The 27,991-nt window shown below is 35.0% G+C and overlaps 1 pseudogene; it reads left to right on the top strand.

Moving 5' to 3' along the window:
• The first annotated feature begins 1,413 nt into the window (after positions 1 to 1,413).
• On the top strand, positions 1,414 to 27,991 carry LOC123195702 (annotated as a pseudogene).

The raw sequence follows: 27,991 nt of genomic DNA, 5'->3' as shown, positions 1-27,991 counted from the left end.
GGAAGATAAAGAACATAATCTAAAGATAGATTGGGTAATAGATTAGCATGTCCTACGACTTTAACTATAGATTTTGTGTCATCTGCTAGTGTGACAGAAGAAAAGGATTTGGAATGATTAAAATGTGAAAATAAACTAAAGTTACCAGAAATATGATCCAAGGCACCTAAATCTAGGACCCAAGGTCCTAGAGTAGAGGATTGTGATAAGCAAGCGATCGAATTATCAGACTGTGCAAAGGAAGCAACAGAGGATTGAGATGATTGTTTTGTCGTCTGGTACTGAAGGTATTTTTCATAATCAGCTCTAGTGAGAGTAACTGACTGAGAAACTGATTGAGGCTGTCTTGTTGAAATTTCTAAATGATAATCAAGATGAGCTGATTGAAGGACTGATTGTACAATATTGACATTGTGTATAGGTCTCTTATGTAGCTTATAACATTTTTCTCGAGTAAGTCCCTATCTATTACAGTAACTATATCTTGGATGACCATCTCTACTCCTACGGTCACTTGACTCTCTAGAGTAGTTCAGAGATCAAGAGACTAGGGTAGCAGAATCTGTAACTGTGGGTCCTATGGTAGAGGAAACTCTAAGTAGATGAGCAAATACATCATTTAATGTTAGAATGGTTGCACTTCCCAAGATTTGATCCTTAATAGGAGCAAGATCTGGATTAATTGCAGAGTCAAAACCATAAAGAACTTGTCACATTGTCCCAAATCCTCAGCTACACTATTCTCGACAGGCAGAATAACATTAAATTCAACTTTTAAAGATGACATCCTCCCTAGGAATTCTGGTATACTCATATCTTGTTGTTTCATATTAACCATACTAGAGATAACCAAATATAACTGTTGAATATCATTAGTGTAAAGTAATTTGGCTTGATTCCAAATATCAACATATGTTCTATAAGCTTTGTAAATAGGGTAGATAAATGGATCAATAGATTGTCATAACAAACTACACAATAACGCGTAAGTTTTGACCCAACTAGCCTTATTAATATCAATTTCTTTCAAATCAGTAGCTAGAACGATCAAATGGTCTTCTAAACCTTGTCCTGTGAACCATAACTCTACAGATGCAGCCCATGACATATAATTAACACTTCTTAATAACTTTTCAATAGTAATAATAGGAAGGGAGAGAAATGGAGTAAATGCACATAATTTTGAAAATCTTTCACTGGCCATTAATAAAAAAATAGCAAATTCAACACTATTTGACTGTTCTGGCAAAGACGATGGTGACGGACGGTGAAGAAACTGTAAGGTGATTACTCGTCAGAATTTACTGAGTTCAACAGTATTGGCGGTGTAGTCTAATACGCGCTGAAAAAGTAGATCGGAGATGATGATTCGAGACAGAAACAATCGATGCATGATACCAATTTCGATGATCGATGACGATGAAGTCACCACAGACTGACTCGTTGGCTTCTTCTGAGAGGACTGGAAGAAGTGGTGTCAATGCATGTTCACTGGAGAAGCAGATCGACGATAGAGGTATCCAGAAGTCTGATCGGTACGTGAATTGGTGAATGATGGCTCTTTTTTTAGGGGATTGTCAGTGAAGTCGCTCTGATCACAATGGTATAGACACAACCACCGAAAAAAGACAAGAACACAATGGTTGGAAAAGAACATCAGAAAATAATGTAGACTTCATCGAAAAATAAACCAAAATTACCGAAAATATTTTAAAAGCCTAATATTGGCTCTAATACCATGTGAAAAACCTTAAGAAAAATATTCTATATATCAAAAGAGTGAATTTACATCAATATTTATATGAATTTCTAAATCCTACTCTAGGAAATAGTATATTTACTTTCCTAGTTTACAAAGATACAATCACTTTAATTATTTTTTTCTTAATTTAGAGATACAACTCATATACAACTCAACAGCCTTGAACATGTAATGTCCTCCAATGGGTTTGTTGTGTTTGAATCATGTATATGGTCTCTATCTAAGCATATATATACTGAGTATGCAAGATAGAAACCAAAATTAAATTGCAGAATATTAAACACTAACCTCCAGCCATTGCTTGACGATTTAATGCAGAATAATCCTCTGGAAATTGTTGTAAACTTTCGTCTTCCAGGTGATATCTTTTTCTCATAGAATGGTGTATGTTTTTTTTTTGTAGAAAAAGCTCACCCAGGGACCCTATTTATAACCTGAAGAAGCATTCTACCATCAAGAATGCTATGCAACTTGTGGAGTTATGGCATGAGAGTTACAGACCATTACACCATGAAAAAGTAACTGCATGAAGCAGTTACCATTATCCATGAAGAAGTAACTGTTGCAGTTACCATTATCCATGAAGAAGTAACTGCTACAGTTACCATTAAGCCATGGAAGTAACTACATGAAGCCATGAAGAAAAAACTAACATTCTCCCACTTGGTTTGTAACCCATCAATCCACATACTGAAGTAAAGAAATAAAATACATGAATCATGGCGATAAGTCATCTAAGAACGAGTATTATCTTCCATGTATCACAATGTATTTATTCCTCTATAACTTAATGAATAAACCTTATGTTTATTCTGGGTCCAAATTTGATTATTTTCTCAACCAAAATGTGCACATAAAATGAGAAAACTTAATCAATAGAAAAACTGAATAATTTTATTATAGAAAATGTATATACATCAAATCACATGATGGAACCAACTCCCATCACTATTACAACATGAGACTAACTCCCATTCGCTCTACATGATCCTTAAAACTTTTTGGTGGCATGCCTTTTGTCAAAGGATCGGCAATCATCAATTCAGTGCTGACATGTTCAATAACCACTTTATTTTCTTTTACACGTTCCTTAATGGCTAAATACTTAATGTCGATATGTTTACTTCGACTACTACTTTTATTATTTTTAGCCAAGAAAACAGCAGCTGAATTGTCACAATAAATTTTTATCGGCTTAGAAATAGAATCCACAATCCTAAACCTAAATATGAAACTCTTCAACCATACACCATGTGATGTAGCCTCAAAACAAGAAACGAACTTAGCCTCCATGGTAGATGTAGCAATCAATGACTACTTAGCACTCCTCCAAGATATGGCTTCATCGGCAAACAAGAAAATATATCCAGATGTTGATTTTCTTGAATCAACACAGTCGGTAAAATCTGAATTGGAGTAACCAACTACCTCTAAATTATCAGTCCGTTTATATATAAGCATGTATTCTTTGGTCCCTTGAAGGTACCGCATCACTTTTTTTGTAGCTCTCTAGTGGTCTATACCTGGGTTACTTTGATATCTTCCTAACATCCCAACAGCAAATGCAATGTCAGGTCTTGTGCAAACCTGAGCATACATAAGGCTTCCAACAGCTGAAACATAGGGAATGTTCTGCATTTGTTCCTTTTCAAGTTCATTTTTAGGGCATTGGTTCAAATTGAACTTATTACCCTTCACAATTGGTGCTATACTTGGTGAACAATCTTTCATCCGAAATCTCTCTAAAACTTTGTTGATATAGGTTTCTTGAGATAGACCTAGTATACCTTGAGGTCTGTTCCTATGAATCTTAATGTCAATGACATAAGACGCCTCACCCATATCTTTCATATCAAAGTTTTTAGAGAGAAATTGTTTCACCTCATAAAGCAATCCTTTATCATTAGTTGCAAGTAATATATCATCCACATATAGAACAAGGAAACAAATTTTACTCCCACTGACCCTCTGGTATATACATTGATCCATGATATTCTCTTCAAAACTGAATGAAGAGATAACCTCATGGAATTTCAAATACCATTGACGGGATGTTTATTTCAATCCATATATGGACTTCTTAAGCTTGCACACCAATTGCTCACCATCACTAGAGGAGAATCCTTCAGGTTGTTTCATATATACCTTTTCCTCTAAATCTCCATTGAGGAATGTCGTTTTCACATCCATTTGATGCAATTCTAAGTCAAAATGGGCTACTAATGCCATTATAATATGAAAAGAATCTTTCTTAGATACAGGAGAAAAGGTCTTCGTATAATCGATTCCCTCCTTTTGAGTGAAACCCTTAGCAACGAGTCTTGCTTTATATCTCTCGATGTTACCTAATGAGTCTTTCTTTGTTTTATAGACCCATTTACACCCAATGGCCTTTGCCCCATTAGGTAACTTGACAAGATCCCAAACTTCATTACCCTTCATAGATTCCATCTCATCTTTCATAGCATTATACCACAAAATAGATTTACTGCAATCCATTGCTTGTGAAAACGTAACAGGATCATCTTCGGCTCCTAAATTATGGTCAATTTCTTGTAAATACACTATATAATCACTAGAAATAGCTGATTTCTTCATTTTAGTTGATCTTCTTAATGTTATAACACTATCCTCTTGTGGAGTAGAGTGTACGACTGGTGGTTCAACAATATCTGAAGGTTGTTGAACAGTTTGATCTACTAAAGTATTATCAACAACTTGTGGAACTCCATTGATTAGTTGTTCAACATCCATTTGAACTTGAGGGGTGTTGTGAATAAAAACCAATCTATTACTCGAAATAGGTGGTTGAGTATTTGAATGATCTTTCTTAAAAATTAAATCCTGAGATTGATCGCTGCCACTGATTAAGTCATTTTCAAGAAATTTTGTATTTCGAGATTCCACTATTCTAGTGCTATGTGATGGACAATAAAATCTATAACTCTTAGACTTTTTGGCATATCCAATGAAATAACCACTTATAGTCCTTGGGTCTAATTTCTTCTCATATGGATTATAAACTCTTACTTCAGACGAACATCCCCAAACGCGTATATGTCGCAAACTTGGTTTCCAACCTTTAAATAACTCAAATGGTGTTTTAGAAATAGCCTTGGTTGGAACTCAGTTCAATATATACACTGCCGTTTTAAGAGCTTCTACCCACAGTGATTTAGGAAGATTGAAGTTGCTAAGCATACTCCGCACCATGTCTAATAGAGTTCGGTTTCTTCTTTCTGCTATACCATTTTGGTCCAGAGAACCAGGCATAGTGTATTGGGCAACAATCCCATTTTCTTCAAGAAACCTTGCAAATGGACCAGGTGCTTGTCCATCATGAGTGTATTTACCATAATATTCTCCACTTTTATCTGATCTCACGATTTTAATTTGTTTTCCAGATTGTTTCTCTACTTCTGCCTTGAAAACCTTAAAGGCATCTAATGCTTTATTCTTGTTATGGAGCATGTAGAGATACATGTATCGTGAATAATCATCAATAAATGAGATGAAGTATTTTTGACCATAAGCGTCCATATCAGGACAACAAATATCTGTATGTATGATTTCTAATATGTCTGAACTCCTCTTGGCACCTTTCTTTGACTTGTTGGTTTGTTTTCCCTTTATACAATTCACACAAGTATCAAAGTCAGTAAAATCTAGAGTATCTAGTACTTCATCATTCACTAACCTTTTAATTCTTTCTATAGAGATATGTCCCAATCTCCGATGCCACAATATAGAGAAATTTTCATTCATAACACTTCTTCTAATACCAACATTATCTTGAACATGCATCAAATTAAATGAAACATTATTTTGTAAATGAATTCAGAACAAACCATCAGACAATGTACCATTTCCCACAATTGCAGATTTATAAATCAAACTAAATGTAGTTTCATTAAATGTAAAGGAAAATCCAAAGGGTACAAGTCTTGAAACAGAAATCAAGTTTCTAGAGAAACTGGGAATATAAAAGGTTCGTTCTAAATCCAAAACAAAACCAGAATCTAAAAATAATCTGTACGTTCTGACCGCTTCCACATGTGAACGCATCTTATTTCCTGAATAGATGCTTTGTTCACTGGCCATCGACTTCCTTTGGTTTAGAAAGCCCTGCAAGGTATTTGAAACATGGATTGTAGAACCAGAATCAATCTACCAAGTGTTATGACAAACATCAACCATATTAGATTCATAACATACAAGTGAGATTGGATTACCTTTCTTTTCAAGCCAAGCTTTGAACTTAATGCAATCCTTTTTTACATGTCCTTTCTTTTTACAGAAAAAACATTTGGATCCTTCTTAAATTCGGGCTGATTGAATATTTTATCATTTCCCTTATACTTAGCTTGGTTTTTCGTCTTCTTCCCTTGTGTAACCATATGTGCATTTTCATTCATTTCAATCAACAACCTTCCTTCCTCTTGAACACACATGGTCAGAAGTTCATTGATTGACCATTTTTCCTTATGTGTGTTATAAGAGATTTTGAAAGGTCTGTATTGTTGTGGAAGAGAATTTAGAATGAAATGCACCAAGAAAGATTTAGACATCTCAATCTCAGGAGCCTTAAGTTGAGCCGCAAGATCCCTCATTTGCATGATGTGCTCACACACACCTTTAACACTAGTGAGCTTTATTGATGTAAACTTTGTTATTAGAGTGCTGGCAAGTGCTTTATCTGAAGACTCAAACTGTTCATCAATAGCCTTCAGTAATTGCCTGACATTATTACACTCAGGGATTGAACCACGAATACTAGCAGATATGCGTGTCCTGATGAACATCATACTCAAGCGATTAGATCGCTCCCAACATTCATATAGGGCAATTTCATTCTTAGTGCTAGTTTCTGTAGTTGTAGGTGGTTCATCCTTCCTAATAGCATAATCAATGTCCATACACCTTAATTGGAGAAGAATTCTCTCCTTCCAAATTTTATAATTGTCACCACTCAAAATAGGAACATCACATACATTATCAGAGAAATTCACAGGTTGAATAACTGCAAATAAATATTAACATACATGCTTAAGTCACTAAATTTGAAGCTATCAAAATTAATATCATGTTCTACCAATATATAAACATGCTTTAAATATATAAACCATATAACATAAAAACTGCCTGTGGGCTAAGTTTTTAATTTAAATAGGTTTATCTACAAATATATAAACCGTATGATAAAACTACCAAATTATATTCTTTTTCTTAATTCCTATGGGTAGATTAAAAAAAATAATTTGTTATTTTATCCTAATTAATCACATAAATATAATAAAAATTCCTGTGGAATAAGATTTATCATACTTACATAATTAATTACAATTGATGTCATATAACTAAATATGATCTCAGGATACTTAATGTATAACTTTGATATAATCAAAGATGCTGTGGCTACTCTATGATCAATCAAATATTATACTAATCACATGACATCTAATTTTATGCATATAATCCTTAAGAAATTATTTAAAGTATAATTTCAATTAAACTAAAATTATGCATAAAATTAATCATATAAATAATATTTAATAAACACTAAAAATTGGATAAATGAAACTTAAATTATCCAATTAATTATAATAATTTTGGCAATTACATGTTATAAAATATATTTTATTAAGGCCAAAAATATATTCAAACTGAACCCTAACAAAGTTATTATTCATGAAAACTAAAATTAAAGCATATAACAGTGTACGATGTCCCAAGTTAGCAACGAAAATGACATTGGCTGAGCGGCAAGTGTCTCACTCAGAACCTTGTGCCTTGTGGCCTTGGTTCAAGACACGAGACTAAAGGAAGTTTTACATTTTAATAAAGTAGATGAACGACATGCCATCCGCTGGAGATGAATGCAGATGTCATGTCGGCTGGCAGTGCATAACAAAAGAGACAGAAGTGATGCGTATGACATGTCGTCTGTAGAAACCAAAAGCAAATGACATGTCATCTGAAGATCGTCCCTGACCTCTAGTTAGGTCAAGATTCGGGTCGACAGACCCGTATGCATTTTGCACTCTAAATCAGCCTACAAAACTCTGATTTTGACTTTCCATATATCAAAATTTTTAGTTTTTGATGTAGAATTCATCTAAATAAAAATTTTATTCAAAAAATGCCAACAACCAACTTTCTCTTTCTAAAGAAATTCGGGATTTCATAAAATTATGCATGTTTAACACATCAAAGCAAGGTAGAGGCATAAAATAGCTCTGATACCAAATGTTAGAATCATGTATATGGTCTCTATCTAAGCATATATATACTGAGTATGTAAGATAGAAACCAAAATTAAATTGCGGAATATTAAACACTAACCTCCAGCCATTGCTTAACGATTTGATACAGAATAATTCTTTGGAAATTGTTGTAAACTTTCGTCTTCCAGGTGATCTCTTTTTCTCATACAATGGTGTATATTTTTTTTTTTGTAGAAAAAGCTCAACCAGGGACCCTATTTATAGCCTGAAGAAGCATTCTACCACCAAGAATGCTACGCAACTTGTAGAGTTATGGCATGGGAATTACAGACCATTACACCATGAAGAAGTAACTGCATGAAGCAGTTACCATTATCCATAAAGAAGTAACTGCTGCAGTTACCATTATCCATGAAGATGTAACTACTACAGTTACCATTATCCATGAAGAAGTAACTGCTATAGTTACCATTAAGCCATGGAAGTAACTGCATGAAGCCATGAAGAAAAAACTAACATGTTGTTCTTAGATTCAAAGAAGAAGAAAGTGTTCACTAGGTACTTGAAGAGGGTCTAGGGATGTTTAGGGGAAAACATATTGTTTTGCAACAATGGCATGCCTACACCTCTTTTGACATGAATAGAATTTCAAAGGTCCCATTGTGGGTTCGTTTGTATGGTGTACCTCTTCCTCTTTAGGATCAAAAGGGATTAAGTATAGTTTCAAATATGGTTGGTTGGCCGCTCTTATGTGATAAGCAAACCTATTAATGTACACGTATTTCTCATGCACATGTATGTATAGAACTTGATGCTAAGAATACTCCTTTACTAAAGTTTGAGATACAATGTTGCTTATTTCCAGACCCCATTCAAGTTGGAGTGAAGTATGAGTAAAAACCGAAACGATTTGCTATATGTGGTTTATTTGGCCATAATTGTCAGCCAAATGAGAAAAAAACCAAAAGGCAACCTAATGGGAAATAAAGGAAGCTTCGGCTAGTGTTTTAGCCCTAATAGCAAGTGACAAAAGAAAAGTTGTAGTTATAGATTTAGAGATGACTGAGGAGACTAGAATTGATTCTGAGAACATTACAAGATAGGTTCAGACATCAGAAAAAATGACATCAGAAATGTATAAAACTTCAGCACTAAGAATAGATAAGTGGGATGATTCCTATTTGAGAAAAGCTGACATAAGACCCTTAGCTATAGTTTTGGTGACAGACAAAGACCAATACACCTCTTCAAATTCTAGCTTTGATCCTGACACTCCGATAACTTTCGAAAAAGATTAAAATCGTATATTAGGCATTAGTGAGTCTGTTTTGAACAAGTCATTATCCTTATTAAAGTTGCCTAATCATTTTGCCTTACTGAATAGTAGTATGGTTCTGACCACTACTTCAAAAGCATCAGATAACAATTCAAAGGCTAGGGCTCCAGGCCTGGAGATAGTTTGTCATTTTAATTGTTTCTATTCCACTTCCACATGATAAGAAGTTGGAATGTTAGAGGCCTAAATAGCCAAACAAAGCAGATATACCTAGCATAATGGCCAACAAAGAGACAATACTATACTTAGAAAGCTTGATTAGATTTTTTTGTAGCTCTTCTTGGTTTCTGACTTAGCCAAATTCAAAATTAGAGTTTTTAACCAGGGATATTTTAGATCATAATGCTATGGTGGTTTGGTTTGGGCCTTTGCAAGCTAGGGCCCTTACCAATTTTTAAACTTTTGGACTGATTATGCTAATTTTTTGAAGACTGTTCAAAGAGTATGGAAGGCTCTTACAAAAGGTAATTCCATGTTCCGCCTTACGAGAAAATTACAGAAATTGAAGGGTGAATTGAAATCTTTACACATCAGGGATTCAAGTCACATATCCAATAGGGTGAGGGAAGCAAAGGAGAAATGGGTTGAGGCATCGTCAATAACATATATGATTAAAAAAAATAATCATATTTTCTTATTGTTATCGTCTTAATTATTGGATCTGATGCAGATAGAAGAAAAACATTATTGTCTTTCTTTTTCCTTATCTTTAAAGGTAAGAAGATTGCACAAATCCAAAACGAATTTGGTGGAGGATCACATTGAGTGTTATTTTGAAGATGAATGACAGTCCAGTCCTTTAAGACCTATAGCTAAGAAAAGTTCAATGTCAACTTGTCAAAGAAGAATGTTTAATGTGGTGTATTTAGAGTAAACAAACCCAGTCAACAAGCTCTTATAAGGGATAGATTCCCCTCTCTTGAAATAAATGGAACCAAAAACTGAGTATGAACCACTTGGATGAACACAACTAGGCGCAAACAATAATGAGTATGTTAGGAACCTAGCTCTTATTCAACTAAAACACAAAATTAAAACACAAAAAATATAATAAACTAAAATTATTTCATTAATAAAAAAATTACAAAGATAAATCGAACACTTTGAGGAGTTCGGGACCTCCTATTTTTTGGCCATTCGAGGTGCCAAAAACCTAAAAATCAATCAAGGATGACTACTCTCAAACCAAACCCTAATATATTCTCTTCTCCCCTTTTTAGATATATTTATAATAGAAATTGACCGTTGGATTTAATACAAGTGTCTCAATCCTAACATTTCTCTCCTCTTCAAAATCATCTTGTCCTCAAGATAATTTTTTTTTTCAGTTGTGCCCTATTTCATTCTCCTGCCTTTTCTTTTTTTTTAATAATTGTGCCACCTGTCTCCTGTTTTACAAATCTACTTGCCAGCCTACTGTTTTTACTTTACTTTTTTTTTTTCATTGTTTACAGGGATCCCTTTTCTTTTCCCTCTTTAATATTTTTTCCCTCTCCTTCGTCCTTCTTCCTTCTACTTTCTCTCTGCATTTTCTCATTCCTGCTCTCTGTAATGTTTTTTTTCTTTCTTCAAGCTTTTGTTGACATTCTATTTGATCTCCTTCTTCTTCTTTTGTTTTTGTTTTCTTCTTCCATTCTTTTTTTGGGCACTTTTCCAGCATGTAGCCACTAACTTATTTCTCTCTGTGATGATTCTTCTTCAAGTCAACCTCCTCTATGAATATTTTCTGATAATTCTTCACTTTTTCAACCGTCAGTTATCTTTCCCGCTGGATCAAATGCTCTGATACCATTTTATAGAGGATAGGAAGGTGAAAACGTAGAGAGAAAGTAGAAGGAAGAAGGACGAATGAGAGAGAAAAAATATTAAAGAAAGAAAAGAAAAGGGACAGTTGTGAACAATGAAAAGAAAAAGTAAAGTAAAAGCAGTGGGCTAGCAGGCAGATTTGTAAAACAGGAGACAGGTGGCACAATTATTAAAAAAAAAAAAGGCAGGAGAATGAAATAGGGCACAGCTGAAAAAAAAAAACTCATCTTGAGGACAAGATGATTTTGAAGGGGAGGGAAATGTTAAGATTGGGACACTTGTTCTCAATCTAATGGTCACTCTTTATTATAAATATATATTTTGGGTTTTAAGAGGAAGGAAAAAATATTAGGGTTTTGTATGTGGGCAGCCATCTTTGGTTGATTGTGGGAGGTCTTTGGCGCCTCGAACGATCAAAAAATGGGAGGCTCTAAACTTCTCAAAATGTTAGGTTTATCTTTGTAATATTTTCATTAATGAAATAGTTTTAATTCATAATGTTTTTTGTGTTTTAGTTGAATAAGAGTTGGACACCCAACAAAGTACCTAAATTGATAGATATTTATATATGTCATCATATAATTAGATGTTCTATTTTTAATTCAAATCATTCAATCACATAATGATATATATAAATATATATATTTATGTATTAAAAATGGGTGTATAGTTTTATTGAATAATAATACCGTCTTTAGATTCTATGGGATAACTTCAGTGGCAAAGGAGTAAGATGCCAAACATAAAAGCAACAGTTAAAATCTCCCAGCGATATATCAAGATTAAATTATTGATGCCCTTTGAGATTTTAACTCTACCAATTACATTTTCCCATCCCTTTGATTTTCCTTTGATCCCTTAAGGTGACTGCAAACTTTGTCGGTGTCACCGACAAATTCAATTTTTCAACCAGTCTTTCAAAAATAAAGTTGTGAGTAGCCCTACTATCCAATAAAATCACCACTCGTCTACGCCTAACCTCACTGAAAAATTTCATTGTCTTAGGGTTGTTGAATCCATCAACTGAACTAGAATTTAGTGCTAGCTCCAATTTTTTTTCCTCAATCATTAAACTGCCTTCTTACTGGGTTGCTTCTCCTCTATCTTCCTCCTCTTCTTCCGACGATATCATGATCTGGAGCTATCAATTTTTGCATTTATGCCTAGGAAAATATTTGTCATCACTTCGAAAACGAAACCCCCTCTCTATTTCACACGGAACTCTTCATCAAAAGCTATTGAAAGGACCTTTCTAGCTATGGTTGGCTCACAGACGCAATAGAACTCGTCGCTTCCCTGTTGGTTTATGTTTCTCTAGTGTTTGAAGGGTGAACAAATTTAGGTAGGTTTGATTGAGGAAGATTATTTTATAGGCGAGTTAAAGCTAGCCGAATTATGGGTTAGGCAGACAAAGCAGGTCAAATGGTGCATTGGGTTGGCTGATTGCGTGGGTTGCAATTTAGGTTTTGTAATTAGGCTGGAGCAGTTGGGCTTGGCTAGGAGTAATAAAAACATGTTGGGCTGGGAGGTTAGGTTTCAGGTATGAGCGATAGAAATGGACCCCGGATCAGAGCCCTAGTTTGGCATCTATCACCTGATTTTTATCTTTAACTTGTAACGTTCTCTCCATCATGGCTTCCAAAGTCTCTACTATGAACATCTTGACCTTCGTTCGGATGTCATCTGCCAGTCCATTCATTAACAGTGTCGTCAGTGTCTCTTCAGCCATGCCTTCCACCGCTGCTGATAGCATTTCAACTCACCGACAATATTTACAGACAGTATCAGTTTGACAAAAGCTCCTTGTAAGGGGAACGATCCTGATCAACTGGAAATCTTTTCAATAGTTTATTTTGGAACTCTGTCTAGTTTAAAAATGTCTGTCGTCTCACCCTCCACTTGAACCAATTCAAAGCCTCTCCTTTCATACAGATACTAACTACCTTCAATTTCTCTCTTTTGGTCAGATGATTCACTTTAAAGTATCTGTCTGCCTTAAAAATCCAATTGATGGTCTATTTCCTATTGAACATTGAAAGATCCGGCCGTCAAAATGGGGTATCCTTCCTGCCCATTTTTGTTAGGTTTTCGTCTCTTCTTACCTCGCCAGTAACTTTGTTTTCGGTCGTTCTACCACTTCTTTTGGCCCGAGGCATTGTCGCCTCTCCTTCCAGAGGTGAATATAAGGAAGAAGGTTTTTGCCCCATCAAAGCCTTCCCTCTCTCTATCGTCTCTCTGCCTATAATGGATTCCCATAAATCCCTCTGGTAACTTTTAACAATTTTTACACTAGCTTCCAAACCCTGTATCCTCTAATTCATTTCTTCCATTTGAGTATCCATAATTCCCACTTGTTCTCTTACTGCTGTTACCTCCTCCTCCACCTTTTCCACCCTACTTTCCATCCTAGTCATGCTCTAATACCAAGTGATGCATACCTGAGCAATGCTTCACAACTAAACCAACTCCAGGCATAACCTCACTCAATAACTCAATCACCAATCTGACAACAATGCAAAAGCAAACTAATTTTCAGCTAAGAACAAAACATACATCTATAAATTGAGCAGAAAATATGTATTGTATTGATTAATTCATCAATTTAATTACAACAATCTTTCATCGATACAATGACTATTTCCCAACTATTACAATTGATAATCACAAAAATTACAAAATTAGAACAAGCTTCCCAGAATTTGCATAAACACAGAATACAGTAGGACAGACTTCCTAAAATTCACAAAAAGCATAAAATACAATAGGCCAACATTCTCTTTGCTCAGCTTCCAAGAGGCTGGCACTCTCCCACCAACATTCCTATTTTTTCCTCTTTACCCCTTGCATGCACATCTATTCCCTTTTTCTTCATTCCTTCAACTAATCTTTTCTTCTTTTCCTCTAATGTTGTGCCACCTATCCCTTTCTCTTATTGTTGACTTGTTAATAGAGTTGAGACCATTTTGTCTTCCTGTTTGCTGTCAAATGCCCTCCTCTCTTTATTTTCTCTTTTCCTATGTGAAATATAAATATTAGTCTTAACACATTTTTTATCAAAAGGAACTTGGTAATTTGGTTGTGCAGTTCTACCAAGACTTACTTACCGCCCCAACTCGGCCACCTATTGAGAATGTTTCCAGATACTTTTCCAGATTAGTGTTGTTGTGTTATAATGGTATATGATAATTGTTTGTAAAAATTTTGGGTTATAAAAATTTATGGACGTATTACACATTTTTGTCCAACACTTTTGTAATTGTCTTTCACTAAATTTCATATTTGTGCCTTGTGTAAGTGTCATGGGCATTCCTTTCTTTTCATGCATGAGTAAATATTATTTTTTATATGATTTTATGATTATTTATTTTTGGAATAGCTGTGTGTAAGACACTATTGCTACTCTTAAAGTCGAGATATCATATGTTTATTCTTATTGTTTATACTTTTTCTTTTCCCCTTTAATTAGAATCACCACTTTAAAGTATAACCGATAGTTTATGGTGTTTTTAAACTTCCCAAAAAGTTAGAAAGAAAGTTATAAGGCAGGTAAGGAAGCCAAGCGAGGAGTTCCAAGCTAGACTGAGAGATGGCAGAAGGTGGGCAAATACATACTTCTATATTTGAAAGGAAAAAAAAAAAAAAAGATGAGTGAAGAATTTTTTGGTTAAGTAATTAAATTAAGATTGTGATATATGGGACTAAGTAAATATGTATAACCTATAGAAAGAAGTAATAATACCAATTTGTTTTTTATTTGGCACTGGAGGATCATTTACCTGTCTATGATGTGTGTGGTTGAAGCAACAATATTATCCAAATCACCAGATTTATTTATCATGAGGTCTTTTGTTTGTTTTTTTTTCAGAGGAATTCCAAATGGGAAAAGTGTTGAAAGAAAAGCTGGAGCTTTTGTTATGCATTTATCTGATGATGAGACGGATGCCGATTTTGAAACTCAAGGTGAGGAGGTTTATAATCAAGGTTCAATGTCAATCAAACAATTTGGTTGTGATGAGCTTTATCTTAGGTAAGTTTTCTTCTTTTTTTATTTCATAATTTTAAATATTGATATCATTGTTGCTCGTGCACTTGTTGTGTATTGAAACTTTTTATTCCATAGCCCTAGTGTTGTAGGTTGATTTATTTGCTCTTAATATTAAAAATATGTTGAGAATGTGGTTTTGCTTTTTGCCTCCAGTGAGAATGATGATTCTGGTGGCGACAAAAAACTTGAATTGGAGCCGTACGTGGTGGATGAAATGGGATTAGCAGAAGGTGCTTTGGTTGAGCTAACCCATGTTTACCAACTTGGAGTTAAGATGTGTAGGATCATTTTATGGTTATTTAAGGGGTGAGCTTTGCAATTAAAGGATAACCCTTGAACTTTTTTAAATCTTTTTTAGTAAGAGGGTAGTCATATCTGTGGATTTCACCTTTTTGGGTTGTCTGGAGCAGTAGAATATTCTATTCTTTTCTTGTGTTGTAGTAATTGGCTTGCCGAGCAGGAGGAGATTAGGAACCTGATTTCAACATTAGAGATGGAACTAATGAGTGAAAAGGAATAGTCTTCCTCTGCACTCGCTTGAGTTGAGAAATATAGAGACATGAGATGGAAATGGATAAGAAACTTGATACTCAATATCAGCGCAAAATGTAAGATCAATTTTTTCTGTTCAATATCTAGAATTCTTCATTTCAAAATAGGGTTGAAAATTTTGTTATCTGTGTTTCAAGTGCTGAATCATTTGTTTCCATATAATTTTAGCTTCATGGGTGGTAGTATAATGTTACTTATACATTTTACTAGTGTCCCATTCTCTATGACTTGTAACTATACTGCTTAGCAAACCCAGTGAATCATCATTGCATCTACCTGAATTTCATATGAGAATTTTTTTTTTTTCACTCCCCTTTCAGTTAATTTTGGTTCTTCTATGAAAGAGTTATTGACGACATGTGAAGAAACTGAAATTAAGGGTTTATTTTCTTTGATTAATTTACTGTTACAAAGGTACATTTATATACATATTAGGTATTCCGTATGAAGAATATGAATCTTTGATTTCTATATTTGATTCTTATAATCAAGCTCTATATTCCTATAATTAAGTCTTATTTACTAATTTACAGATTCTGCAACACTCTCTCTCAAGCTGGAGCATAGATATTAATCATGTCCAGCTTGTTACAAAGATAATCAACTCGAACCCCATTTATAACCATAGTGAAGATATCCTCTAATTGTTCTCCAGTCTTCACATATCCTGTAGAAATAAAATTCTGCTAAATTTTCTCTCGAACGAAATGATAGTCAATCTCAATATGTTTACTTCGTTCATGAAACACAGGATTAGAGGCAATATGAAGAGCAGTTTGATTATCACACCATAATTACGCTGGTAACGATATATGGAAACCCACTTCAGTCAAAAGTTGATATACCCACATTATTTCACACACGGACTGAGCCATAGCTCTATATTTTGATTCTGCACTTGATTGAGACAACATTTTGCTTCTTGCTCTTCCATGATACCAAATTTCCTCCCACGAAAACACAGTAACCAGTGGTGGATCTTCTATCTGCCTTGGAACCTGCCCAATCTGCATCTAAGAAACACTCAATGTTAGTGTGACCATGATTTCCATACAATATGCCACGTCTAGGAGCACCCTTCAAGTAGCACAGAATTTGCTCTAACGCTACCCAATGATTGACCGTTAGAGATGACATGAATTGACTTACAACACTGACAGAGAATGCAATGTCAGGACGAGTTACTATAAGATAATTTAACTTTCCCACCAATCTTCTATACTTCTTAGGTTCTTCAAACGGTTCACCATCTTTTGTAAGTTATAGATTAGGAATCATCGGAGTGCTACATGGCTTGGCTCCTAATTTACCTATCTCAGTCAATAAATCAAGCACATATTTTTTCTGAGATAGAAAGATGCCTTTCTTACTTCTCGTCACTTCAATACCCAAGAAATATTTTAACCCTCCTAAATCTTTTGTTTGAAACTGAGTATGAAGAAATGATTTGCGAGAGAAAATCCCACCAGTATCGCTTCCAGTAATGATGATATCGTCAACATAAACAACTAAAAGAATACTGTCAGCTTCAGACTATCTATAAAAAACTGAATGATCACATTTGCTTTTTATCATGTCAAACTTTTGAACTGCCTGACTAAATTTTCCAAACCAAACATGAGGACTTTGTTTCAAACCATACAGGGATTTGCAAAGATGACAAACCTTTCCACGCTCCCCCTGAGCAACAAAACCAAGTGGTTACTCCATATATACTTCCTCTTGAAGGTCACCATGCAAGAATTCATTCTTGATATCTAGCTGGTGTAAAGGCCAATTATAGGTAGCTGTCATAGAAATAAATAAATGAACAGATGTCAGCTTAGCAACAGGAGAGAAAGTATTAGAGTAATCCACCTCATAAGTTTGTGCATATCCTTTAGCAACCAGACGAGCTTTAAGACGAGCCACTGATCCATCAGGATTAACCTTAACTGTAAACACCCATTTGCATCCAATGGCTTTCTTCCCTGTAAGGAGATTGACCAAATCCCAAGTACCATTATCAGCTAAAGCATTCATTTCCTCTATCATAGCCACACGCCAACCAGAATGAGATATAGCTTCATGAGTGGTATTGGGAATAGAAATAGAATCGAGTGATGCAACAAAGGAACATGAAATAGGGGATAAATGACCATAAGAAACAAAAGAAGAAATAGGATAATTACATTATCGTTTACCTTTTCGAAGGGCGATTGGTAGATCAATGTCAGTAGAAACTAGATCTGACGAAGAGACTGGTTCAGGATATGCATCCGGGGCTTGTTGACGTCTAGAGTAGACCTGTGTAATGGGTGGTCGAACAGGGTTTGATTTTTCAAAGAGAGAAGGTTTTGGAGAACTAATAGTTGTAGGGCGAGATGAGGTAACAGTGTACACTAACAAATCATCATCCTCCCCCTAAATGGTGTAAGTAGGAGAAGTAGAGAAGAAAGGAATATTCTCCAAAAAGGTAACATCAGCAGACACCAGATATCTGTTTAAGGTTGGACAAAAGCACCTATAACCTTTTTTAAGACGAGAATAGCCAAGAAACACATATTTTAAAGACTTGGGATCTAGCTTTGTGACATCAAGTCGAATATCATGAATAAAACACGTACTGCCAAATATTTTAGGTTTAATAGGGAACAAAGATTTATTTGGAAAAAGAACATTATAAGGAATCTAACCTCAAAAAACTGATGATGGCATGCGATTAATCAAAAAACAAGATGTTGAAACAGCATCAGCCCAAAATTGTTTGGGAACTTGCATTTGAAACAAGAGTGCTCGAACTGTTTCAAGTAAGTGTCTATTTTTTCTTTCAGCTACTCCATTTTGAGATAGTGTGGCAGCATAAGAGGATTGATGAAGAATGTCATTTCTTATCAAATACGACTGAAAGGATTCAGAAAAGTATTCCTTGGCATTATCACTACGTAAAGTCTGAATAGAAACATTGAATTGTGTTTTTATTTCAGCATGAAAGGCACAAAAATGAGAAAACACTTCGGAACGATTTTTCATTAAATAAAGCCAAGTCATACGAGAATAATCATCAACAAAAGTAACAAAGTATTTAAATCTAGCTTTAGACACTATAGGACAAGGACCCTAAACATCCGAATGAACTAACTTAAAAGGAGAGTTAGCTCGTTTATTGACTCTAGACCCTAAAGACAAATGATGATGTTTGGCAAATTGACATGACTCACAATCAAACGAAGATATATGACGAAACTGTGGACATAAAGTCTTTAACACAGGTAGAGAAGGATGTCCCAACCGACAGTGAGTTTCGAATGGGGTTAAGGCACTGGAACAGGCAACAGACCTTGGTGTTTACATATCTAGGATATAAAGACCCCCAGATTCATGTCCTTTACCAATAATCTGTTTCATCATAAGATCCTGAAATAAACAATGATTAGGGAAAAATGAGACACAACAATTAAAAACACGAGTGAGTTTACTCACAAAGATTAAATTAAATGAAAACTATGGTAAACTAAAAACAGATGACAATGAAATTGATGGAGTTAGATTAACAATTCTAGAACCAAGAACAGATGACATTGATCCGTCTGCTAAAGTAACACTAGAAGGGGATGTAAATGACTGAAAGGTTGAAAAGACACTACGATTACCTGTCATGTGATCTGTAGCACTAGAATCAATGACCCATTTGAAGGAGGAGGAAACAAGACATGTATTTGATTTACCTAACTCAGCACTGGCAGCGATAGAAGTCGATGAAGACTTTAGTGAGTCTTGGTACTGAAAGAACTTGGCATATTCTTCTGCAGAATTCATAATAGCCTCTCCAGACAATGAACTGGTAGCAATGTTAGTTGCTGTAACATGTGTTGACTGAGATTTTGAAGCACGATTTAGCAATTTTCTACAAGTGCGCTTTGTATGGCCTGACTTATGGCAATAATAGCATACAATCCCTCCTGATTCCTGACTCTGATCAATAGCCCTGTCACGGTTACCACTGCTCCCTCCTCTATTACCAGTTCTATTATATGGACGTCCAGTGTCAAGGGCTCCACTTCGACTAACAAGAGCGCTATTATTCTAAAATGATGGGGTGCTTTCTGTGCGAAGTACCGTAGTAAAAGTGTCATGCAAAAATGAAATCTCAGGACTAGCAAGAATTTGAGACTTGGCAGTTTCGAACTCAGATGGAAGACCTGCTAGGAAGTTCATGATGGCCATTTGTTCTCACTGAACTTGTTGAACCTTTACATCTGGACTAAAAGGTAACAACATATTAAGTTTTTCATAAGTTCGTTTGAAGTCCATGAAATAAGAAGTGATAGTCTTGTCTTGTTTCTCTGCACAATTGAAAGCTTTGCACACCTCATATATACGAGAAAGATTACCTCTTCCAGAATACAAAAAATCTAAATACTTCATTAGCTCCTTAACCAATTCACAGTGATTAATTAAACTGACTACCTCACTTTCAATGGAATTCCTGATCTGCAAAAATAATCGAGCATCATCTCGTAGCCATGCTTGTCTAGTACCATAAGCAGAAGGAGCTTGCATAAGGTGATCATCTTTCTCCAGACTCAACAGATACAATCGAACCATTTTACTCCATTCTAGATAATTGGAACCATTAAGCTTGTGTTCAGTGATTTTTGACATTACAGGAACCATCTCCGCCATAGTTATCGGTTTAATATCTGTCATAATAATACTCAAAGCAATGGAATAGAATAAATAGCAAGAAACTACTGGAGAAATTGATTTCTGTAGCACCTAGAGCACGAATACACTGCACAAACCACAAAGAATAGCAAACAAAAAGGACTAAGATTTGATCAGAGAGAGATTCGGCGATAGCAACTGTTCCGGTGATGACGTCGGCACGTGCGACAGCGAACAGCGACAAGGTTATGGGGCTTTGACTCCCCTGCGCTGTCTGAGACTGACTGTACCGGCGGTGAGATCTAACGCGCCTCAAAACAAGAGATCTGATGCGCAAGTGTGCAGAAGAAACGGGCGGCGCGTGCAGGTCACGCACTGAGTTTCTAGTGACCAGATTCCGGGAAACTGCCGATCGTCGAAGCATACTCCTTCTTAGTGCGGCGGTGAGAACTAATGTTCACTCTACAAGGGTGAACGACGAAATTGCTCACTAGGGCTAAAAGAAAATTTTCGAATTTGCACACTGGGGCAAACCAAGCTCTGATACCATGAAGAAACTGAAATTAAGGGTTTATTTTCTTTGATTAATTTACTGTTACAGAGGTACATTTATATACACATTAGGTATTCCGTATTAGGAATATGAATATTTGATTCCTATATTTGATTCCTATAATCAAGCTCTATATTCCTATAATTAAGTCTTATTTACTAATTTACAGATTCTGCAACAACATGTTAATAGAATTACATTTAATCAGTTATCCAGAGTTGGAGTTCTTTGAGACATTCTACGTCATCATCTAGTGATTCAGAACTGCTGTATATAAGGAGCTAAAACTTTTAGTTTATACAAGTTAAAGGCAGTGGGTTGAAGAAAACAGAAGTGTCTTCTAAACTTGGCTGCGGTTTCTTGCACCTATGTTTCAGGCTTAAATGCATGTTTAAGGGTTTTGTTGGAAATACACGCATCCACTCTCTTGCTTCTAGAATTGTTTATGAATGCTTAGTACACGTTTTTTCTGGAACTGTTGCTGCATAATGTGTTGTCATATTGATAATGTCTGATACACGGTGTCTTGAATACCTAGTATCTTTACTTTCTAGATAATTTCTTTACTAGTTAGAATCACTTGATAGTGCAGAAGCACTTGATAATCATTTGACTGCTATCCAGCGAGACCATGAACTTAAATCACAGATAGAAGAAAGGAAATTAGAAGTGATGCAGCTTACGAAGAGGCCAAGAGGAAGGAAAGGGCTCTTCAAGAAAAAATGAAAGCTGAAGGAGAGGTTGTTAATCTGACTTATCAGGATATTTATATTTTATTAACTAAATAAAGAACGTTGCTTTCACAAAATAGAGGGACACATTCCCTATTTAATGAATTGGTTGCTTTCACACCACAATAGAGAACGAACTCTTTTTTGGTGTCCTAATGGCTTGCGCATTCTAAAAGACTCTTGTTTAACGGACATTCTTGTCCCAAATCGCTTGCACAAAGCATATGAAATTGGGGATAAAAAAGGGAATGGTGGTTCGGTCTCTTATTCATTTAGAGATGGTCCTTACTCAGCAGGACTTGTGGACACCAGACTTTAGGTACTGAAAACCCAGCCCCTTTGCTATAGAAGGCAACCCCTCTACTTTCACTGATTTCTTTTGATGAGCCCTTGACAGGGGGAGGAGTTTTGTGATTGTTTTCTATAGTCTACAGGCTCTTTTCTCCTGGGGAGGGTTTGGGTGATGCAATATAATTGCAATTGTTTTACCATCCATGGTCTACTTTTTTTCTATAGATATGTCATTACAACAGTTATCATGGATCTTGTTACCAAGTTGACCGAATGTATGCATTATTACTGCATTTACTATGCAAGTGCTAGGAAAAAATACACAAGAATGATTATATTTTGGATGCAGGCTAACATTAGACCTGAGGAAGCAAACAAAGCAGCTTTAGAAGCTGAGAGGAGAGCAGCAAAAGAAACTGCAGAGATAGAAACTACTGAAGCCTTGGAAAAAATTATCCCTGCAACATCTCAAGGAGAAGCTACAAGGCACCAGATGAATGGTGGTTCAGAAATTTTGAATTATCAATCCAAGGGACCTGGATCTGATATAATAACGAATTCACAATCAACAAGTACTTTATCTTCTTATAGTGTTCTCTTAATTGTTGTCTTTCTCCCTTTTTGTTTGTGTGTGCATGCAAATGTTTTTTTTGCCCCGGCGGGGGGTGGGTGGGTGGGGTGGGGGCTCTCGTTGCTTTAGATTTTGCCATCTAACTTTTTGTTTTTTTTCATCTAAATGGCAGGTGAGATACTCAGAGCTGCCGAAAGTGGACTGAAGATGGAGCAGAAAAGACTGGAGAAGCTTACAGAGTTTGATGAGAAGAATCAGTTATTGACATCAAGCTCCAATAAGGTATTCTAACCTAAACCATGTCAAATTCTGAAACTTCTGAGCTGTGTTGCCTTTATGAATCAAAATAAATACATATGTTTTTGCTAATGTTTTTGCAACTTTAAAAAAATTGAATAATAGAATATTTGATTGTAATATATGTTTTTTTTTAACTTTATTTGTGGATCTAATCTACACTGCCCTTGGGTTCTTTTGGGCCTTTTCTTGTATTTGTACTGCATTTTGTTTTATCAGTTATTTATATGGTTCAAAATATTTAGGATTGCAGCAGCCATGAAAGGCATATCTCCAAGCTGATAAGACAAATAAGGGACACAAAAGATAATGTCAGGTAAGTTGGATGACTTCATTTGTGTTACAACTTCTCCCATAGAAGTTGTCAAAATAACTTACATGTGTATTTTATTCTGACCTCGCCAAACCCAAGTTCTTGAAATTTATTTGACGTACTAATTGCAAGACTATATCAGTTCGTTCATTATCTTTCTATTTTGCCTGTATTTTCCAGTTGAGCTTGCCTTGCAATTGTCGCATTATTTGTCTTTCGGTTGATTGAGGATTTGCTAATCTTGGGAACTTACGTAGATACGTAAAGGTCATGCAGAACATTGTATTTAAGCAGGACCATGTCTTCCCACTTTTAGGGCTTAGATTAATTGACAAGTTCATTATACACTGAAACATGAACACATGGACAAAAGCAAACTCAAACATAACTTGTCAATTTATAATTACTAGAATGAAGAAATATGAAGCAAAACCTTTTGATCAAAAGAAGCTTAATACTATGCTGTGAAAGCATTAATCTTGCTAGTTTAAGCAAATGGATTTAGTGCTTACTTAACTGCTAGAATATTTTTCAAGACTGTGTTATGAGTAGTGGCTTAGACTGGTTGGTTAGATCAAGCCAGTTGATTTATGGAAGTCCATTTATGATGGTTGTACCTGGCTTTGGTCTTTGTTAGAGAGTGGATGAGTTGTTCTACATCGATTTGTTTCTTTACCATGCTGAGGTCCATATTTGTAACAAACTGTCAATCTCTCTTAACAGAAACATGTCTTTGTTAGCCTGGGTTCTTATTTTCATTAAAATTGGTTTATTTCATGCAGAACAAAAACAAAAGAAATTATTAAGATTTTCAACAATCGTCTTTGTCCTCAATCTTTCAGCATTACAACTTTTGCAAAAAAGGTAACCTCAGTTTTTGTATCTGAATCTTCATCATTTTCTTCATTTCACTTGATCATTGAGAGAATGTAGAGAGTAGAAGCAGGCTCTTTTTGGAAACCTTAAAAACATGACCATAGATTCATTTGAGTGAAAATTTTAGTCATTTGTGAATTTATTAGAATTGGATAAGGATGAGATAATAATTATTATTATAGTAATATTAACATTAACTAATTAATTAAGAAAATATTTGGTATTTGATTTGAATAAAATATTTGATTAGGATAAAATTTTTAATATTAGCATAAGATATTTGGGATTATGATAAAATAAATGATTTAGATAATATTTGAATTTGAAAGTTAGATATGGGTAAAATAAATTGAGCTGATTGGTTTGAGAGAGGAGAACAATATTGTTATTTGGGTATTTTGGGCAGTTTTTGATTGATACCTTTGAGAGGAGTAGGCACCTCTATTTTTTTAATACTAATCAAATTTGTATTAGGTCCCTAACAAATTGATACTGGAGCAGTAAGATCAGAGCAATATTATTTAAGGATGGAAAGGATGAAAAGTAGAGTTGATGTGAAAAAAAAAATTGGAGGCAGGGTAAGAGAAGTTGGAAGCCATGGAATCCCGAGTGGATAATATGGCCAATGAAATGATGTCTAAAGAAATGGAAGGAGATTGTGAAAAGAGAGGTGATTGAGGAGGAAGACGATGAGATCAAAGCTTAGTCACCATCACCATTGTCAAAGGAGAAAGCCGTAAAAAGAGTGGTGGTTGGCAAGGAAAACGAGGAAAGTGAGACTGGTTATGGAATTCTTGGTGCATTCGTAACGACATATGATGTTGAATTTGGCGAGATAAGGGTTGTGAGGTTGAGATTTCAGGCACATGTAATGGTGCTTGGGATAAATGATGTCATAGTGATGTTTACGACAATGGTGAACAAAGAGTTGACTTTTTTGACTAGTGGCGACAACTAAATTAATGGTAGAACGGGTGAGATTTTTTTTAAATTGGGTAAGAGGAAATGTACCAAAAAAAATAAAAATGCATGAAAAAAAATTTCATTTTTCCTACTTTGAGGACAATGTCAGTTTCAAGGGAGGCGGGTAATGTTAGAATTGGATAAGGATTTGATAATAATAATTATAGTAATAACAACATTATTATTAATTAATTAAAAAATATTTGGTATTTGATTTAAATAAAATATTTGATTAAACGAAGATATTTGAGATTAAGATAAGATATATGGGATTATAATGAAATAAATAATTTAAATAATATTTGAATTTGAAAGTTAGATATGAATAGATTAAATAAAGGTGATGAGATTGAGAGAGGAGAAAAATATTATTATTCGGGTATTTTGGGCAACTTTTCACTTATGGGGACGCTGCGGCCTTTGGGCGGAGTTGACATCACTTGTCAATATTATTTTCTTTTAATAATAATATTTGTGTTTGGTCCGTATCAAAAAGAACATTATCTAGTATATAAGAAATCTAACCTACACATTCAAATAATTGGAAGCTTATATAATGGTTACAAGCTTAGATTTATTAAAAGTGAAAGAAAAATATGACTTGTTACCTTTACTAAGGAAAGGAAATTGGGGGATTCGAACACATTATCATATTCTTCTCGTCCAAGGTAATTATCTGGCATAGGATTTTTCACTTAACATGTATTTGAAGCCAATTGGAGCCCGTCACTGAGGCTTTTATATCAATTTTCCATTATTCTATTTGACGGCAAATGCACTTGTATTTCAACTATTATGCAAATTATAAGCTTCTACTTCCAATTTTCCATCTTTTAACTGTGTATATTGAGAAAGCTTAAAGGTAGTCTGACATTAGCCCTGGTTTTATATCACAGATCGTCTTCCATTGTGAAAGCCCTGATAATGCTGCTTTTGCGTGTGGCTATTATAAGCTTCACAGGTATATTATGCTTGGTTTGTTTTACTGTCTCCTCAATACAATATGGTATCTGATCTATTATTTTTAGATAATGCCTTCATTAGTTGCTCATTATATCGTACATCAAGTGAATTTGTATTGTCATAAATTCATCTCACCTTGGCACAGGTTGTATCGATAGAGTTTATTTAAGTGACCATTTGATAAAAAGTCAAGATTCTAGGCCAGCCAAATCTGCACAATTATTATCAGACTATATTACAAGTATTTTCTGTGTTCTAGTTGATTATGTATTGTAAAAAGATAAGATTAAGATAATCATCTATAGTATTGGATGATTTGTTAATCAGGTACCAGAAGTGATGGATTCTTCTTGGTGAGTTCCATAGAGCTTGCATCTACACTGTTCCAAAACATATAGTGTACTCAGAGGTAACTCAGCCTTCTATCCATACAAGCGTATATTAATACTTGGAAATTTCATGATGAAATGACTGTGTTTTAGTCATGCTTTGATTTGTTCCCCTATTTTATTGTTGTCCAGAAGAAAATGCACCCACACTCGTTATCCGTAGTTGATCCATATTAAACAATATGATGGTGTGCCAAAGGTGTAAGGTGGGCTTGCCCTCTTAGGGGCCAGGAAGGAAGAATTGACACATTTATTTTTCAACTTAGGTTTTGCCTCAATTTTATACTGACTTGTAGTTCATAGTTCTACAATTATATTTAAAATAAAATCTTCCAAACTTCTCATTCTAAATAAGAGATTTTGCCATAGGTTGATTTCATGTATAATTGGTCTTTCAAACCTTCTTATGTTCCAATTTTATTTTGAGCTCAACATGAAATTGAGTAGCAAGTACTTACCAGACGAATTTTGGAGATAATGCATCTTAATCTGCTCCTGTTTAATGTTTCTTTTATGAATTTCTCCCTGAATTTGCAATTACATCACCTTATTACTCTTTATTCTAATTATATTATCACTAGTTTAGTCTGCATTTGAATCTAAAACTGCATAGTACAAAAGGATTGGATATCGAGAAGAAGATGGAAAAATTGAGTCTCAAGGATTATTTGAGACTCTTGGAATCCTACATGAGATTGTATGCTGCACTCATTCAGGTTTGTCACTGGTACTCTGCTTTATGCTGTAATATTTGTTTAGATGCTTTTCCTACACTCATGAGCATTTGAATCTAGTTGCATTTTTGCTGTAGTCATACATACTCCTATAATTTCAAGTAATTAAAACAGCAGAAGCTGATGAAGAATGCTTTGTTCTGGCAGACAGAAGTGCATGGTGTGGAGAACGCACATGGCTTGGAAGAAGATTGGACATGGCTTGCAAGATTCTTAAAGGCAGTGCCTGCAAGTATATACGCTGCTGTTGCATTGCATGTATTCCTGCAAGTAAGTTACACATGTGCTGGTCAGTAATATCTTATTGTTGTCACAATGTGACCAATTAATCAATCACCATTAGGTTGGTTTCTTGATTAAAAATATGCAATTGAAGATGTCCTGTAAAAAATGGGCTGGTAATGTCTGGGTATTCTTATAATGGTATTGAAAATACAGGGTGTGTAAAAAAAATATTATTTTCCACAGATGGCAGGTTTTGCTCTTTTTCGCAAATACAAATCTCAGTTTAGGAAGATGATCAACATAATCTCTGACAACTTTCTGAATGCATTGAGAGAACGAGAAGATTCAGAGTTGAAGCAAGTAATTGTGGGGATTCAATCTTACATAGAAGATAAAAAGTCCCTTGAGGAACCTGAAGGGAGGACTTTGCAGGCATCCTTACTATCTAGTACAGTGGTTCCAGATTCAGAATACCAAGAGTCTTATAGTAGATAACACCCAGAATACCAAGTCCGATGGTAGATACCAGCCTGAATTTCGGGAGTCCTCTAGTAGATGCCAATATTATTAACTGAAATTTATTGTGATGGTCACAATTGGAGATGATGTCTCGAAGAGATGACTCAAAGAGTCCCTGTCACGGATCATGCTTTTTAGCTGTGTTTCACTTTTCAGCTTTCTTTGCAGTTGAGGATGAAAGTTCTTAATACGAT

The sequence above is a fragment of the Mangifera indica genome, chromosome 14 (assembly GCF_011075055.1).
Source record: "Mangifera indica cultivar Alphonso chromosome 14, CATAS_Mindica_2.1, whole genome shotgun sequence".
NCBI classification, from domain to species: domain Eukaryota; kingdom Viridiplantae; phylum Streptophyta; class Magnoliopsida; order Sapindales; family Anacardiaceae; genus Mangifera; species Mangifera indica.
Note: the sequence above shows the minus strand (reverse complement) of the source record. Positions and strands in the feature narration are given on the sequence as shown.